Below are 18,211 nucleotides of genomic sequence, written 5' to 3' on the forward strand. Positions count from 1 at the left end.
AAATACCTTTATAGATATAGTAGCTATATGTCTGTTAAGATGGTTGTCCTCTCTGCTTATGGATGTGTCCAGCCAAATTCTACCTAAAAGATAATGCAACTGAGGATTTGCTGCATCTGTACTTCACAGTTCTTCAAGATTTATCTCTTTGTTTACAGAATCTGCAAGGTGTCCTTAGATCATGTTCTACAAAGTCCTCCAAAGTTTATTCCAGGCCACTGTCCTTATATTCCCTCTGTAAATCTCTGAAAGGCGATAAATTGTATCCTGTATATCCTGTGTTACTAGTCCCCAGTTGATTCACTTTCTTGGGAAGCCACTGATAGGAATGAGAGAACTTAAATAACTGTAGCTAATGTCTGCCAATAGCTAGTACTCCATTTCCCCCCTTGCCATAGAGATTTAGATGTCTTACACAGGCATTATCTCCATCTGGCCTATATTATTTGGTAGGGATGTGAACAATATTGTTTGAAAAAACTGGACTGGAGTGAAAAGGATCAGAGAAAGTCCCAGAAGACCAAGGGGATTCTTACTTCCTCTCTGTAGATACCCTAGAACTTGATTGTAACTTGACCCTTTCTGCTTAAAAGACAAATTCTCACTGAGCACACACTTTTGTCACCTGCTTTCTGTACTAGGAACCATTCTAAGCACTTTATAAAAAGAATCACATCCTATTTATAGATAGGATAGATAGATAGAAATAGATGAAAGAGCCACTGGTAGCAATGTATTCAACTCATAAAACAGAGGGCAGGGAAGTTTTTTTATTTGGTTGATGTCTAGGTATAAATGAGATACTGTCAATCACTTTGTGATTAACATTTCTTGTAGCATGAATCTTAAAGAGTCTTATTAATAAAATCAAGCCTGGGCCAGTTATTGGGGTGAATGCAGGAAGATCAGAGTAACAAAACAAGCCCCAGCCACCTTACCTTGCCAATTTTTCAGCTGATCCTGTTTCCTCAGACTGGAAACCTATGTGTCCTTATCCTAATGCATCTCAGCTGAACTGCTGCTCAAAAGCCTAAAATCTTGACCAGCCAAAAGCTTCTGGTCCTTATGCCTTATATACATTATACTTATTGTGTATAGTTTCTCTTATATTAGTTATAACCTTTTAATTTTTATTAGACAAAAAAGGGGAAATGTGGTGATATTTTATTTGTGCTTTAATAAAACTTGCCTGGAGATCAGGGGAAAAGGCCAGCCATTTTAAGTAAACAAAAAGTTGTAGTGGATAGCCATCCCAGCATTAGCCTGGAAGTTCTAATCCCCATTGAGGCTTCAGTAATGGTCACGCCCACAAGGCAGGGCGGAGGAGGAAGCGGAAGACCAATGATCGGGAAGAGGTCACTCTCTTGGTTCCCGGACTCTGGACGCTGGAGGTAGACCGAGCAGAGTTCTCCAGAGAACAAGGCCGGACTGTACTATACCCTTGCCAGACCCTGTAACCTACCCCCTCATTTGTAAGTACCCCACAAAATAAACCTCCCTTTTAACTACGTGGAGTGGCCTTAATAATTTCACCAATAAAAAGTCAGGCAGCACATGCCCTTAATTCGATCACTTATCAAGAAGGGTCTCTGTGTGTTCAAAGCCATACTAGGGAACAGAGCCAAGCACAGTGACTTGTGCCTTTAATCCCAGTACCATCTATAGAGACCTGGATGTCTGTACAGACAGACAGTGACAAGGAAGTGAAGTAGCTGGGCTAAGATAGCCAATGAGAGGGCAGAACAGCAAGGCAGTAAAGGCGTGGGTAAGACAGGAAGTAGCTCACATTTGGGAGCTGCAGAGCTGGTGAGGTAAGGTTGGCTGGTGGCTTTGCCTATTTCCCTGATCTCTCTAAGGCTTTCACTTCTATATTTGGCTCCATGTTTGTTTGTTTGTTTTGTTTTGTTTTGTTTTGTTTTTGTTTTTGTTTTTTTTACTAAGACCATTTAGAAATTAGTCTACAGAGAAGTGATGGTGGGTACTGACAACCAGGGTATGGAAGAGCAAGGTAGATCAATGAGAGAGAATATATGTTGGGGTTAGAGACCATATTCCATAGGTTCCCTTTCTTTTTTGTTGTTGTTGTTTTTTGTTTTTGTTTTATTTTGTTTTGTTTTTTCAAGACAGGTTTTTTCTGTGTAGCTTTGTGCCTTTCCTGGACTAGTTCTGTAGACCAGGCTAGCCTTGAACTCACAGAGATCCATCTGCCTCTGCCTCCCGAGTGCTGGGATTACAGGCGTGCGCCACCACCGCCCGGTGGTTCCCTCCTCCAAAGACAGTCTAGGGAGGATGGGAAAGAAGAGGACAAGGAAAATCATGAAGAGGTCCCACTGGCAGCAGCCCCTTCAACATCAGTATCACTGCAATTTCAATTACCAATGCAGATGGCTCAGAGAACCCTAAAGCACAGGATAGCAAGGAGACAAAAGAAACCAATTTTGTATGTTTGCTTTTCTTCAGACAAGGTCTTACTATGTATTCCAAGCTGACTTGAAACTCACATGCCTAACCTGGCCTGTAACTTGTAATTTCAAATGTATCATTATGAGAGTCAGTGTTTAGCACTGAGCTGTTTCCCTAAAAACTGTTAAAAACAAAAACAAAAATGAAAAAACCTTACCTTTAATATTTCAGAATTTTATATATTTAAAGAGGAAATTAAGTATGACAGTATATTTTGTTTACCTCATTCGTCATAAATTTATCTAGTCATTAATTTAAAGATTGCCATTTAGCATCAGATATAGGATTCCAGTCCTCAATTTTTTTCTACCACTGATTCATTAAACATTTTAAACCCAGGAAGTCTCCTGACATTTCCAAATTGGTTATGGCTTTAATTTGTTTAACTGAGCAAGGAAAATGGCTCTTTTAAAATTTAACTATGTGAATCCCTCTAGAGTATCAAGACACCCAGGCATTCATGCATCTAATAATTCTCATAAACCCATGAAAAAGTACAGATTCTAGGTAGAATTTTTATTCGTTCATTCAACTTTGGTAACAATATGCTCATAAACTAATATGCAAACTATGTGGATGGAATTTTAAAAATTTCTTTAACAAAGAAATCCTGAGAATGTTAGAATCCCTTTGATCCCAGATACCCAAATGTTGTAGAATATTATATTAAGATCTGTTACATTTTGCTTATGCTGTGGAACATTTGTTGAATGATGCAAACATGGGTTGCATTCTTTTATGTTGCATTTGTTGAACTCTGTGAAGCTGTGTTACTTTGCTAGTCTAAAACAAATGATTGGCCAAATAAGAGCTGAATGGCCAATAGCAAGGCAGGAAAAAGAATAGGTAGAGAGAATACATAGGAAGAGAAACCTGAGAATAAAAGATTGAGGAATAAGAAAAGAAGAAAGAAAAGGAGGACCAAGACACAAGGGGCCAGTCACCAAGCTACACAACCAGCATTGGAGTAAGAAAGAAAGGAAGGGTATACTCCACCCATTGCAGGCCCAGTTTCAGGCCAGAAGCCAGGCCTCCTACAGGCAGGTCTGACTATCATCACTCCCTATTGGCCCCTGTAACCTACCACCCCCATCACCCCCAAAACCCTCCAAGACCACAGCTGCTCCCTGAGACAAAGACTCCACCAGCTCTAATTGTACCAAGAGGCAAATCTTTCTTCTCCTCGCTGATCACCCCAGCTTCTAGACTTTAGGCCCAGGAGCACAACTACTATCCACATACCCAACCTATTGCAGGCCCAGTTGCAGGCCAGAAGACAGGACTCCTGCAGGAAGGCCCAACTACTCCACCCCGACTAGACCCAGTAACCTACAAGCCCCAATCCACCCCCCAAACCTACTCCTCCTCGGAAACAGCAACTGATTCCTGAGACATAGACTCCACCAGCCCCAATTGGACCAAGAGCTGTGATTGGGCCAAGAGTGGCTCCCTGAAACAAAGGCAACATGTGTACTAATTAGAGGAAGAGATGGGTAGATGCCAGTGCAAGAATACATTCACAACATAAAGAGCAATACAGCACCACCAGAATCTAGTGGTTCAAAATCAGCAAGACCTGAAATCCCAATGTAGAAGAAGCAGAAGAAAATGACCTTAAAAATGACATTAAGAAGATGATAGAGGCCTTTAAAGAGGAAATTCTTTAAGAAATTGAGAAAAAAACAAACAAAAAATTGGAAGAAATCAATAAATCCCTTAAAGAAAGCCAGGAAAACCAAGAAAAAGCAATTAAACAGTTAAAGAAAACGAGTTCAAGATCTGAAAATTGAAATAGAAGCAAGGAAGAAGACACAAACCGAGGGAATAGTGGAAATCTGAGTAAATGAGCAGGAACTATAGATGTGAGCACAACCAACAAAATAAAAGAGATGGAAGAGAGAATCTCTGGTGTGGAGGCTACAATAGAGGAAATAGATTCATCAGTCAAAGAAAATACTAAAGCCAAAAATGTCATAGCACTCAGGAAGTGTGGGATACCATGAAAAAGCCAAACCTAAGAATAGTAGGGATAGAAGGAGGAGAATACCAATGCAAAGATACAAAAAATATATTCAACAAAGTCATAAAAGAAAACTTTACCAACCTAAAGAAAGAAATGGCTAAGAAGACACAAGAAGGTTGGAGAACACCAAACAGACTGGACCCAAAAGAGAAGTCCCCTTGCCAATGAATAATGAAACCACTAAATGTAGAGAATAAAGAAAAAAAATATTAAGAGTTGCAAAGGAAAAAAGGCCAAGTAAAATATAAAGGCAGACCCATCAGAATAACACTTGACTTTTCAACGAAGACTCTGAAACCCAGAAGGTTCTGGACAGATGTAATGCAGAATACTAAGAGACCTATACTAATATACCCAGTAAAACTTTCAATCACCATAGACAGAGTGAAGAAGACATTCCAAGACAAAATCAGATTTAAACAATACCTATCCACAAATCCAGCCCTACAGAAAGCACTAGAAAGAAAACTCCAACCTAAGGAAGTCAGATGCACCCACAAAAACACAGGCAATAGATAACTCCACAGTAGTAAATCCCAAGGAAGGGAAATACATAGATACTACCACCAAAAGATAACAGGAATTAACAATCACTGATCATTAATAATCCTTAATATCAATGGACTCAATTCACCTATAAAAAGACACAGGCTAACAGATGGATATGAAATCAGGATCCGTCCTTCTGCTACATACAAGAAACACACCTCAGCTTCATAGACAGACACTAACTCAGAGTAAAAGGCTATGAAAAGACTTCCAAATCAAATGGACTTAAGAAGCAAGCTGGTGTAGTTATTCTAATATCTAACAAAATAGACTTCAAACTTAAGTCATTTAAAAGAGATTGAGAAGGACATTACATATTCATCACAGGAAAGATCCACCAAGATGTAGTATTAATCCTGAACATTTATGCCCCAGATGCAAGGTCACCCACATATGTAAAAGAAACATCACTAAAGCTTAAATCACACATCAAATTCCACATGCTAATAGTGGGAGACTTCAACACCACACTCTCACCAATGGATAAATTTGCCAGACTGAAACTTAACAGAGAAATAAGGGAACTAACAGATGTTATGATTCAAATAGACTTAATAGATAACTTCAGATTTACACCCAAACACAAGAGAATATACCTTCTTCTCAGCACCCCATGAAACCTTCTCTAAAACTGACCACATGCTCAGTCACAAAGTAAACCTCAACACATACAAAAAATTGGAGTAGCCTTCTGTATTGTATTGGACCACCATGCCTTAAAGTTAGAATTTAACAACAACACAAATTACAGAAAGCCCACACACTCATGGAAACTGAATAATGCTCAACTGAATCACCACTGGGTAAAGGAAGAAATAAAGAAAAAAAATTAATGACTTCCTAGAATTCAATGAAAATGAATGTACAACATACCCAAACTTATGGGACACTATGAAAGCAGTACTAAGAGGAAATGTCTACTCTAAATGTCTACATAATGAAGTGAGAGAAATCTTATATTAGGAACTTAATAGCACACCAGAAAGCTTTTGAGGAAAAAGAAGAAAACTCACCCAGGAGGAATAGATGGCAGGAAATAATCAAATTGAGAGCTGAAACAATAAAATAGAAACAAAAAGAACAGTACAAAGAAAGACTCAATGAAACAAAGAGTTGGTTCTTTGAGAAAATCAACAAATAAGCAAATCCTTATCCAAACTAACTAAAAGGCAGAGAGAGAACAACCAAATTAACAAAATCAGAAATGAAAAGGGAGACATAACAACTGACAACAAGGAAATTCAAAAAATCATCAGGTCATACTTCAAAAACCTGTACTCCACAAAATTGGAAAATGTAAAAGAAATGGAAAATTTTCTGTATAGGTACCACATACCAAAATTAAATCAAAACCAGATAAACTCCTTAAATAGAACTATAACTCCTATGGAAATAGATGCAGTCTTAAAAGTCTCCCACCCACACCCCCCAAAAAATAGCCCAGGGCCAGATGTTTTCAGTGTAGAATTTCAAAGAAGAGCTAATATCAATACTCCTCAAATTGTTCCACACAATAGAAACAGAAAGAACATCGCCAAGCCCTTTCTATGAGGCTATAGTTACCAAACCACACAAAAATGCAATGAAGAAAGATAATTACAGACCAATCTCCCTCATGAACATTGATGCAAAAATATGCCATAAAATACCGGCAACGTGAATCCAAGAACACACTCTAAAAAAGCCATCTTTCATGATCAAGTAGGCTTCATCTCAGAGATACAGGGATGGTTCAACATAGAAAAATCTGTCAATGTAATCTATCATATAAACAATTTGAAAGAAAAAAAATCACATGATCATCTCATTAGACGCTGGAAAAGCCTTTGACAAAATTCAACACCCCTTCATGAAAAAGGTCCTGGAGAGATAGATCAGGAATACAAGGAACACACCCAAACATAATAAAGGCAATTTACTGCAAGCTGACAGCCAACATCAATTTAAGTGGAAAGAAACTCAAAGCAATTCCACTAAAACCACAAACAGGACAAGACTGTCTACTCTCCCCATATCTATTGAAAACAGTACTTGAAGTTCTAGTTAGAGCAATAACATAACAAAAGGAGATCAAGGAATATAAATTGGAAAGGAAGAAGCCAAACCTTTGCTGTTTGCAGGTGATATGATTGTCTATATAAATGACCCCCAAAATTTTGCCAGGGAACTTCTACAACTCATAAACATCTTCAGTAATGTGGCAGAATATAAGATTAACTCAAAAAAAATCAGTTTACCTCCTATACATAAATGATGAATAGGTCTACAAAGTAATCAGAGAAACATCACCCTTTACAACAGCCACAAATAATATAAATATCTTGGGTTAACTCCAACCAAACAAGTTAAAGATATGTATGACAAGGACTTTAAGTCCTTGAAGAAAGAAACAAAAGACACCAGAAAATGAAAAGATCTCCCATGTTCACTAAATAGGTAGAAACAACATAATAAATATGACAATCTTACCAAAAGTAACCTACAGATTCAATGCAATCCCCATTAAATCCCAACACAATTCTTCATAAACCTCAAAAAACAATATTCAACTTCATATGGAAAAACAGAAAACCTAGGATATCTAAAACAATCCTTTATGATACAGCAACTTCTGGAGGCATCGCCACCCCTGACTTCAAGCTCAATTTTAGAGCTATAGTAATAAAAACAGCTTGATATTGGCATAAAAAACCAACATGTGGACCAATGAAATTGAATTGAAGACCCTGACATTAATCCACACACCTATGAACACCTGATTTCTGACAAAGAAGCCAAAACTGTACAATGGAAAAGAAAAAAAGAAAAAAGAAAACATCTTCAACAAATGATGCTGGCATAACTGGATGTCGACAAGTAGAAGATTACAAATAGATCCATATCTATCACCATGCACAAAACTCAAATCCAAGTGGATCAAAGACCTCAACATAAATCTTGCTACACTAAATTTGATAGAGGAGAAAGTAGGAAGCAGCCTAGAAAGCATTGGCACAGGAGACCACTTCCTAAATATAACACCAGTAGCACAGACACTGAGGGCAACAATTAATAAATGGGACCTACTAAAACTGAGAAGCTTCTCTAAGGCAAAGGGCACAGTAAATATGACAAAATGACTACCTACAGAATGGGAAAAGATCTTCACCAACCACACATCTGACAGAGGGCTGATCTCCAAAATATATAAAGAATTCAAGAAACCAGACATCAAAATACCAAACAATCCAGTTAATAAATGGGCTACAGATCTAAACAGAGGCTTCTCAATAGAAGAATCATAAATGGCTAAAAAAATTTAAGAAATTGTTCAACATCTTTAGTCATCAGGGAAATGCAAATCAAAATGACTCTGAGATACCATCTTGCACCTGTCAGAAGCTCAAAAACACTGAAGACAGCTTATATTGTAGAGGATGTGGATCAAGGGAATACTCCTCCATTTTTGGTGGGAATGCAAACTTGTACAATCACTTTGGAAATCAGTAGAATGATTTCTTAGAAAATTGGGGATTAATCTACCTCAACACCCAATGATATCACTCTTGGGTATATACTCAAGGGATGCTCAAGCATACCACAAGGACACGTGCTCAACTATGTTCACAGCAGCATTATCTGTCATAGCCAGAACCTGGTAGCAACCTTGATGCCCCTCAACCAAAGAATGAATTAAGAAAATGTGGTACATATGCACAATGGAATATTACTCATCTATAAAAAACAATGACATCATGAAATTTGCAAGCAAATGGAAGGAACTAGAAAATATTCTGAGTGAGTTAATCCAGACTGAGAAAGGCAAACATGGTATGTACTCACTCATAAATGGATACTAGATATAAAGCAAAGAATAATTAGACAATGCACAGCTCCAGAGAAGCTAGGAAACAAGGAGGACCCTAAGAGTGATGTACAGGTCACTTTGGGAAGGGGAAACAGAGGAAATCATGATGAGTAAACTGGGAATGAGAGAGGAGACAATAGAGAATAGGGGATGGGGAATGAGAATATGAAGGAACAGGATAATTGAGCTTGGGGAGGGATAGCGTGAGAGAGCGATGAAAGAGGTGCCTTGATAATGGGAGACATTATGGGGTAAGGGAGAAACCTGATGATATACAAATGCCTAGAAATCAACAAGGATGACCCCAGATTAGACTACTGACAATAATTGTGAGGGTATCTAAACTGGCCTACTCTGGTAAGATTGGTGAATACCCTAACTGTCATCATAAATCCTTCATCCAGCAACTGATGGAAGCAAATGCAGAGATCCAAAACAAAGCAACATGCTGAGCTTGGGGAGTCCAGTTGAAGAAAGGGAGGAGGGATTATATGAGCAAAGGGGGTCAAGATCATGATGGAGAAATCTAGAGACTACTGAACCAAGCTCAAAGGAACTGACAAACTTTAGACCGTCAGCTGTGGAACCTGCATGGGACCAGACTTGGCCCTCTGATTACATGAGACAATTGTATAGCCCAGTCTATTTGAGGGATTCCTGGCAATGTGATGAGGATCTTTCTCTGGTACATGAGCCAGCTTCCTGATCCCATTATCAATGGTCAGACACCTTGCTCACGCCTCATAAATTGGAGAGGGACTTGGTCCTGCCTCAAATGAATGTACCAGGCTTAGCTGTCCCCACATGGAAGGACTTATGCTGTTAGAGGAGGGGATGAGGGGTGTGGTGGGAAAAGTGAGGGGGGAGCAGGAGGAGGGGTGAAAGGGTATCTGTGGTTGGTATGTAAAATGAATAAAAAATTTTAAGAATGAAAGAAGGTATATAGGACAAAGATAAAAAGATAAAAGCCCAGAGGCAAAAGATAGATGATATAATTTAAGAAAAGCTTCCCTCCCTCTGCCAGGCCTGGCTTCTCCCTCCTTCCCTCTTCTTTCTAATAAAGCCCCTTCTAAATCTAGTAGCTTTGGCTCATGACTCTTCCACCAAACAACCAGCACCATTTCATTCTTTCAAAACCTCTGTGCATTTATCTGGGAGCTGGGTGGTAGGCCCCCAAAAGAGTCAAAATAAAAAAATAAAAAAAAACCCAATCAACAACATGTTGGCATTCCAATGTGGGACATTATTTCCATGTAGGGCCTGAGAAAACAAACAAACAAACAAACAAACAAACAAAGTACAGCTCCTTTAAGAGTTTCTGTGGGACAGGACAGTTTCTGCATTTCTGCTAGACAGTGAGCCCTTGAGCAACCAGGATGTTAAGCAGGAACAAAACAACTAAGTAAAAATGTCTGCCATAGTGCAGGGCACTGGCATTCTAGAGTTGGGGAGTTGAATGCAGTTCCTGGTCATGCACCTCTGACTGGACCGTGAGCTTTAGTCTTGGCTCTTGTGAACCAAGAATCAAGCAGAGCCAGCCAATAGCACTACATGGAGGAACCAGTGTAGCTTAGCAGTTTGCTCCTATGGTCAAAAAAGTCTAAAAGATACACAGTAAAAGAGATCCACAATGGAAAAAAAAACAAAACAAACAAACAAAAACCACCTTTAAATAGTTTCCTGTGTGTTTTACAAGATGTGTAGGCTTAAGAAAGAAAGAAAAGGGATATGGACAGTCACAGAAAGAAATAGTTTAAAAAATAATAAAGTAACATTTTTAAAGAGAGAGTAATATAAAAGAAAAAAGGTCACATAAGATGGAAATACACAGAGTCTGGTTTCTGTATGTTATCAGGTTGATTTTTAATTTTTTGAATGCTGATAAGCAAACTACAGTTGTTAAGAGACTGGGACTGAAAGAGGAACAGCTGAGATAAACCAGCTTAAGTATTTTAAGAATGCCTTAACTTCAAAACAGAAGTAAAAAATGCTTTAGGGAAGTGGTTTTGCTTTTATTTCCACAGGAAACAAGAGACTGTGGATTCTTTCAGGGTTCATATGGGTCAGGTTTGATCAAGGGAGACCTCCTAAAACTTGACAGGTGATATTTATCATAAAGGTTATAGCTTGCCTTCTAATGACATAGCCATTATCTCTAATTTTTTCAGGGACCCTTAATGGTATCTTCAACTATAGACAACAGGAAGTAGTCTGGAGAATACCCACATTCCCAAGAGCTGGAATGGATGGATATTGGTGATTTGGTGGGTTTGTTATCATTTAGGGGAATATAGGTGTATAGGATAAAAAGACAACTCTTAATCTCAGATATTTTGCATTGGCATTGATCTTTGTATATTGATACAAATTTAAAGTTAATTTTGTTACAATGCATATGTTTCTACTCTTGTTTGGGATATTATGTTTATGCAACTCATTTAAATGTGCAATGTATAAAGAAGAAATGAGGTTCACAGTTAATCTATAATAATAAAACTTAGAGTCACAATAAGTATGTTTTTAAAGTTAAGGGGATACATTTTAGACAGACAATTTTCAAACTCTTCAAAGACCTATAGAATATGGTATTTAAAATGTTTAATAATCTAAGATTTTTCATGACAATGAGACACATCTGCTCCTGGCAGCATCAATTTACTTCAAAGAAGGATGGTGGGCACTGAAGAAACTCCATAGGAGTTTATGTTCATTGTGGCAAGGCTAGCCATTTGGGCAAGGAACTGCTTTGGCCTTGACTGCTTGACAGTTTACTGTATAATGTGAACATGCAGGACCCACAGGGAAGTAACTCCTGAACTTTGCCAAAACAAAGTGGGATGGTCCACCAGGGTTCCTGCTACAGAAGAGTCTGCCAGACATTCTGTAGGACACAGGGGAAAGCTACTGATGAATTTTTCCAATACAAAGTGGTACAGTCCCTCAAATTTCCTGCTTCATAGAAGACTCTGCCAGCTATACTAAGCCTGTAGGCTTAAGATGAATGCCTCAACATAGCAGAGGAACTTTGAGTGACTGTCAAGACAGCCAAATGTCTCTGTTGTTAGGTAATATTGCATCCTTCTGGGTCTTTGATGAAGTTAAAGACTAAACAGTTATTTTTCCTTAAGTAATGATAAAAAGTAAATTAGGGATAAAACTTTGGATTCACTAAGATAAGAAAAATATTGTAGTATTTTCTCTAAATTTGCTGATTACAAGTGAACTGAATATTGTGAATGTAATTCTTACTTGATAATTGTTTTTGGTGTATGTAGTTTTACTATGATAAAGTTAAAACCTTTCATTTTTATTTAGACAAAAAGGGATAAATGTTGTGGAATATTATTTGAAGTTGTTTCGCATTTATTTATGTGGTGGAATATTTATTTAATGATGCAAATATGTGTTGCATTCTTTTGATTAATCCTATGAAGCTGTGCTACTTTGCCTGTCTAAAATACCTGATTGTTCTAATAAAGAGCTGAAGAACCAATAGCAAGTCAGGACAAAGGATAGGCAGGGTTAGCAGGCAAAGAGAATATGTAGGAGGGGAAATCTGAGAAGAAAATGTCAAGGAACAAGAAAAGGAAGAAGGAGAGGAGGACACAAGGGGCCAGTAACCCAGCTATACAACCAACAATGGAGTAAGAAATAAATAAATAAATAGATAGATAGATAGATAGATAGATAGATAGATAGATAGATAGAAAGGAAGGAAGGAAGGAAGGAAGGAAGGAAGGAAGGAAGGAGAAAGAAAGAAAGAAAGAAAGAAAGAAAGAAAGAAAGAAAGAAAGACAGACAGATAGATAGATAGATAGATAGATAGATATGATAAAGATAAAAGCCCAGAAGCAAAAGGTGGGTGGGATAACTTAAGTTAAGGAAAGCTATCTAGTAATAAGCCAACCTAAGGCTGGGCATTCCTATGAAATAATAAGCCTCTGTGCATTTATTTGAGAGCTGGGTGATAGACCCCCAAATAGTCAAAGAGTAAAAAACAACCAACAACACCCAAGTATCATCAGTGTACATTACTGATTCAGAACAGGCACACTGAGAAGGCATTTTTATTTAATAGTGCAGGATTCCAGATAATAGTGTAGATAAGGATATCATAGGCCAGTGATGCATTAATGCTTGTCAAGGGAGAGACAGTATAATTTGCTTTGGCAGATGATCCAGTTTAATATTTTACTCCATAGTAACTTCTGGTCATGCTCTAGATGTCCATCCTTTTCAGGTCACTTTTGCCTGTGAATTTGCAGACTATTGTACATCACAATTGTCATCTTTCCACTTCTTGGACCCTACAAGCCCAATGGGAAATGTCAGACTGAGAGATTCACAAAGAGATGGCCCCACCAAGCCTTAAGACTCAGGATGAGAAATGAGAGAGACTGTCTTCCATTTCTCAAACGTGTAATTGGCCTAAATCTAGTCCAAGCCCCACCCGAGCTTCATCCCAAGACCTGAACAGAGGCAAAAATTTTATGGGGATTCTTTGCTTCTCACCTATGTTTGAAGTCAGGAATACACAGTAGCCACTACTGGAAGTTTTTAGAGACCCAGTGCCCCAGTGCCCCAGTGCCCCAGGATTTGCAGACAGATAGAGACACACTGCTCCAGTCCTAAATATAATTCTGGAAGACAACAGGTAAAATAAGCGCATTTGCAAATCAGAAATGAGTGAATGGATCTGTCTAAAGAGCACATTGGAAACCACCACCAACAACAGCAAATCAAGAATGAACCACACACAGTCTTCATGAATTTCTTGAGATTGCCTAGGCTTTTGTTCTCAGTTTCACTTTTTGTTTTTGTTTGTTTGTTTTTGTTTTCTTTTGATTTGTTTTATTTAACAAGGATTTCTCTGTATTGCCTTGACTGTCCTGGAACTCACTCTGTTCATGACTGGTCTTGAACTCAGAGATCCGCCTACCACTACCTCTAGAAGGCTGTGATTAAATGCATGTACCACCACCATCTGGCCTCAGCTTCACGTTTAATTCAATATCCTAGTGCTTCCTTTGTGCCACAAAATGTAAGTTTTTCAATTTTACAGAATTTATAAACACTCATTACAGAAAATGGTTCCTAAGTTTTCTTTCTGGAGGCCAAAATTCACAATCTAGTACATTTTTAGCTGCTAGTGAACTGACAGGACTTCTTCTCTTGGGTCACTTGCAAAGGGTTTCTGTCTAACACAAAGATTACCTAGACAATTGAGAATGGGGCACACAAAAGATACTTTTCCTGAAATAGAAAAGGACTGTTCATGAATGAAAGGAATGCTGAAGAAGCTAAAGCTTCAGCCATTTCTGCAGCTACCTGCAGTGATCCTTACAAACCCCACATGTTCTAGGATCCATAGAGATTTCAGTGTTCTAGGAACACTGTAAAAGCTAGCTCTTACATCACAGACCTCTCCCACTTCACCTGACTATCAGGAGAAAGAGATCACATACTCACACTTTTGGGATCATGGAGGCCAGTCCAGACATTGGTCACTGCAGTACTACTCTCAATCAGAGAGGTGACAAAGTTGCCCTCAGCCTGGCTGAGCACTCACACCAAATAGCCTGAATTCATGTTCTGACCAAAAAAAGCTGAGCAAGTGGTAGAGAAATTGATTACTCAGTGGAGAAAGAAGTTTTGAGCAATATCCTAGGTCCTCCTAAGAAATGAGACAGAAAAAGACAGTGCATACATTTCCCTGAGGATTCTATGACTTGCCACCAGGATCTTTGGTTGGGAAGGTTCAAAATAAAAGGCAGACTTGGGGGAGAAAACCTGGGTGATGGGGCAATTACATCGTCTAATGAAGCCTCAGAAGATACTAGAAATGTCAGTGGGTTCTACCTTCAGGTGCCTCCCTCCTCTCCACTTCTCTACTCACTTACATCTGCATAGCCCAAGTTAAATGCTCTTTGATGCAGTAATAGCAATGGGAGCTGTAGGCATTGAAACCTTCTGGATAGCTGATCCAGACAGAGGGCAGGTCTTCTTCAGACTCCTGGCCTAGGAAAGGAAAACACTTAAAGGAGATGCCATGGACTGGGCTAAAGCCAGAAGATGAGACAACTGGTGTGCTTCCTCTGTAGGAACTCAAGGACATAGCATGGGCATGGATGACTGCATACGCCACTCCTTGCATTTTTGTTCTTCTCTCACATCTCTCATTCCTTAAGACAAGAACTCACAATGAGTCACCCAATGAAATGTATTTCATTTGTCTAACTGCCACTTTTCCCTACACAGGAATCCCTTCATTTCCCCATCCTTTTTATTAAACCCACAAGCTCCCTCAGACCTTTCATAAGATCTAAAGTTACAAGATGAGCCAATTAAACTTCAGTGGCCACAGATAAGAGGTGATTTTAAATGTCTTCTCAAAATCCCAGAGGAGATGGAATTAGAACAGTAGTAAGGATCAACCCATGATTGACATTGCCTCTGTCTTGCTCCAAATGCATCAGGTGATAGGGATAGGGTGATAATATCAGAATACAAGTTCTAGGAAAGAGCTTACCTTGGCTTGTGGACAGGGACATCAGGCATGGAACCAGGATGAAGTACACTATGCTCTTAGCCATATTGAGCAGCAGACTGTCTTTTGCTTAGGAAGCAAACCAACTATCTCTATCAAATAACACAGAGAAGAAAACTCCGAAGTGAATAGAACACACTTGATCTTTGGCAAGACCTCTTTGCTCTCCATTCCTCAATACAGGAAGGCTATCTGAGGACCATTCATATGCAAATATTTCTCTTCAGAGGATCAGACAGACCCTGAAACATAAATGTGGCTCTGGCTCTGCTGAGGCTAGTAGCTTTTGTATTAAAATCCCCATGTTAGTTTCCCTAGACATAAGAGGGCTAATTTATGTAACAAGTGCCTTCCAGTAAAAAGTACATACCTGCAGGCTGAGATCAAGATGTTTTCTCAGGCTAGGAAAAAGGTGAGTCTTTTATATATAGCAGGATTGAATAGAAACTCTAGGGCAGGGGAAGAATGGGAGAGGCAAGGAATGTCATAGAGACTGCATTGGGCACTGACAGGCAAAACCTGGCAGCAGTAACAGCCCCTTTATGATACACCCTGGGAACAGTCACAGATGGGGTTCTCTTCCCACACATAGCCTGGTGAATTTCCCAGGTTAAAGACCAGTTTTTGTCTCTTCCCAGAAGCAAACAAGCACCTGGTGCTCAAGTCCTTGAATAGCCCAGGTAGGAGCAAATTCCTTTAAACTCAAGAAGGCTAATTGGGGCAGGAGAAGAGAGGAATGTCCTCTATGCTTCTAGAGCAGGGCCATCACTTGGGACAGAGACAGGAAAGGTGGTTGTAGCAGGACATGGTGTGGAGCATCCCTGCTTGAGGCAATGAGGAAAACAGTTTAAATTTCAGATTATTTAGATGAATCTTCTCCCACCCTACTGTTAGAGGAAAGTGTTAGAACTCAAATCTCAGAGTTTCCTCACTTACCGATCTGCTTAGGCTCTCAGTCGTCTGTGAAGCCATCTATATGACTGGTCTTGTGATTTCCTTCTTCTCTTCAAATTGCTGACAACTTTCTAGAAGCTAGAAAACGTCTCTCTGACATGCATGTATTTTAAGAACAGGAAAGACAATACCCAATTTTTCCAGAGGCTCTCCAGGTGGTCTTGGAGTCTCCCTAGTTGCACCTGCTGTCCTGTCCTCACATAAACTGGTTTAAATTTTTGGTTGATTGCTTTTCAATAGTAGAATTTGCATTTTTGATCAAAGAATAAAACATTCTCCTCCAAGTTTTTTTTTTTTTTCCTCCTTAGTAGTACGATTAGGATATAGCAAAAATGAGTTGGGGGTTTTCAAGTAGGATTTTAGAGTTATCTAGATCTTGATATTTTGATGGTAGCAGCAGAGAGTGCTGAACATTTGAAATCTTTAAACTTCTGAACTTGAAATGGAGCACACATAAGTCATTGTGTAGCTAAGACATTTTACAATTCCTGTGAAGCGTTTTCAGTAGCACCTAAGACAATATGGGACCCTCCCAAAGAAAAAAGTTTTTGTTTACATTTCCTAGGAAAAATTCTCTTATTTATTAATTGCCCTAACTGTGTAGCATACACATTGGGAAATGCATATTTTAAAAAGTTTAAATTAGAAAACTTTATTGACAACTATTGTGAAAAATTATTAGTAGTTGGGGTTTTCCTGGTTCCACCATGCTCACAGCCTCTCAGACACAAATAAACACACAGTGCTTATATTTATTAAATCTGTTTGGTCTAATGGCCCAGGCTTCTTGCTAGCTGGATCTTACATTTAAATTAAACCATATTCTTATTTATGTTTAACCATGTGGCATGGTACCAGTTCTGCCTTCACATCTTGCTTCTCATGAGGGCGGCTACTGGCAGTGTCTCCTGACTCAGACTTCCACTTCCCAGAATTCTTCTCTCTTCTTATACCATCTATACTATACTTCCTGCCTGGCTATTGGCCAATCAGCATTTTATTTATCAGTCAATCAGAGCAACACATTCACAGCAGATAGAAAGACCTCCCCAGCAATTATTAGTTTCACAATGACAATTTTGTTCAAGTCTATCATGAATTTTGACTATATTTAATCCCCATTACCCTCTAATCTTCACCGTATTAGCTGCCTTCACATTCTCAAATAGTAGCCCTTGCATTTTTGCATTATGTTCTTCACACACACACACCTGTGTGCTTGTATCTCTATGTAAATGTGTGTGTATGTGTGTGCATCTATAACATTACTTGTACATATGAAAGAAAATATATCCTACAAATAAAATTATAAATATCTGTGTTTTCTGATGGTCTTAAGCAGACTATGTGAAAGGGTCCTTTAATCCACAAAATGGACATGGCCCATAGGTTGAGAATGATTGTTCTATAGAGTCATAATCACTTTTTCTAAAGATCAAGGTGTAGATAACACTAAAAGCTTTTTTCAAAAGGATTATTGTATTGTTTTTATTCCTGTGTGTGTATGTGTGTGTGTGTGTGTGTGTGTGTGTGTGTGTGTGTGTGTGTGTGTCTGTGCACATATGTGCATGATACTGTGGTAATAAGAAGAGGGCATTGGATCTCCTGGAGTTGGAGTTACAGGACGTTGTGAACTGCTTGATACAGACAATAGCAACTGAACTCAGGTCGGCTGCAAGAGCAGCAAGAAGTCACAAATGCTAAGACATCTCCCCAGACCCTTTAAAATCTTAAATGATAGCTCCTAAGTCATCTTGTGCTATATCCTCAGTGTATTGGATTACATGGTTTGAAAAAAGAAGGATAATTCTTCATGGTGCATTCTGTA

The sequence above is a fragment of the Onychomys torridus genome, chromosome 3 (assembly GCF_903995425.1).
Source record: "Onychomys torridus chromosome 3, mOncTor1.1, whole genome shotgun sequence".
In the NCBI taxonomy this organism is placed as follows: Eukaryota; Metazoa; Chordata; class Mammalia; order Rodentia; family Cricetidae; genus Onychomys; species Onychomys torridus.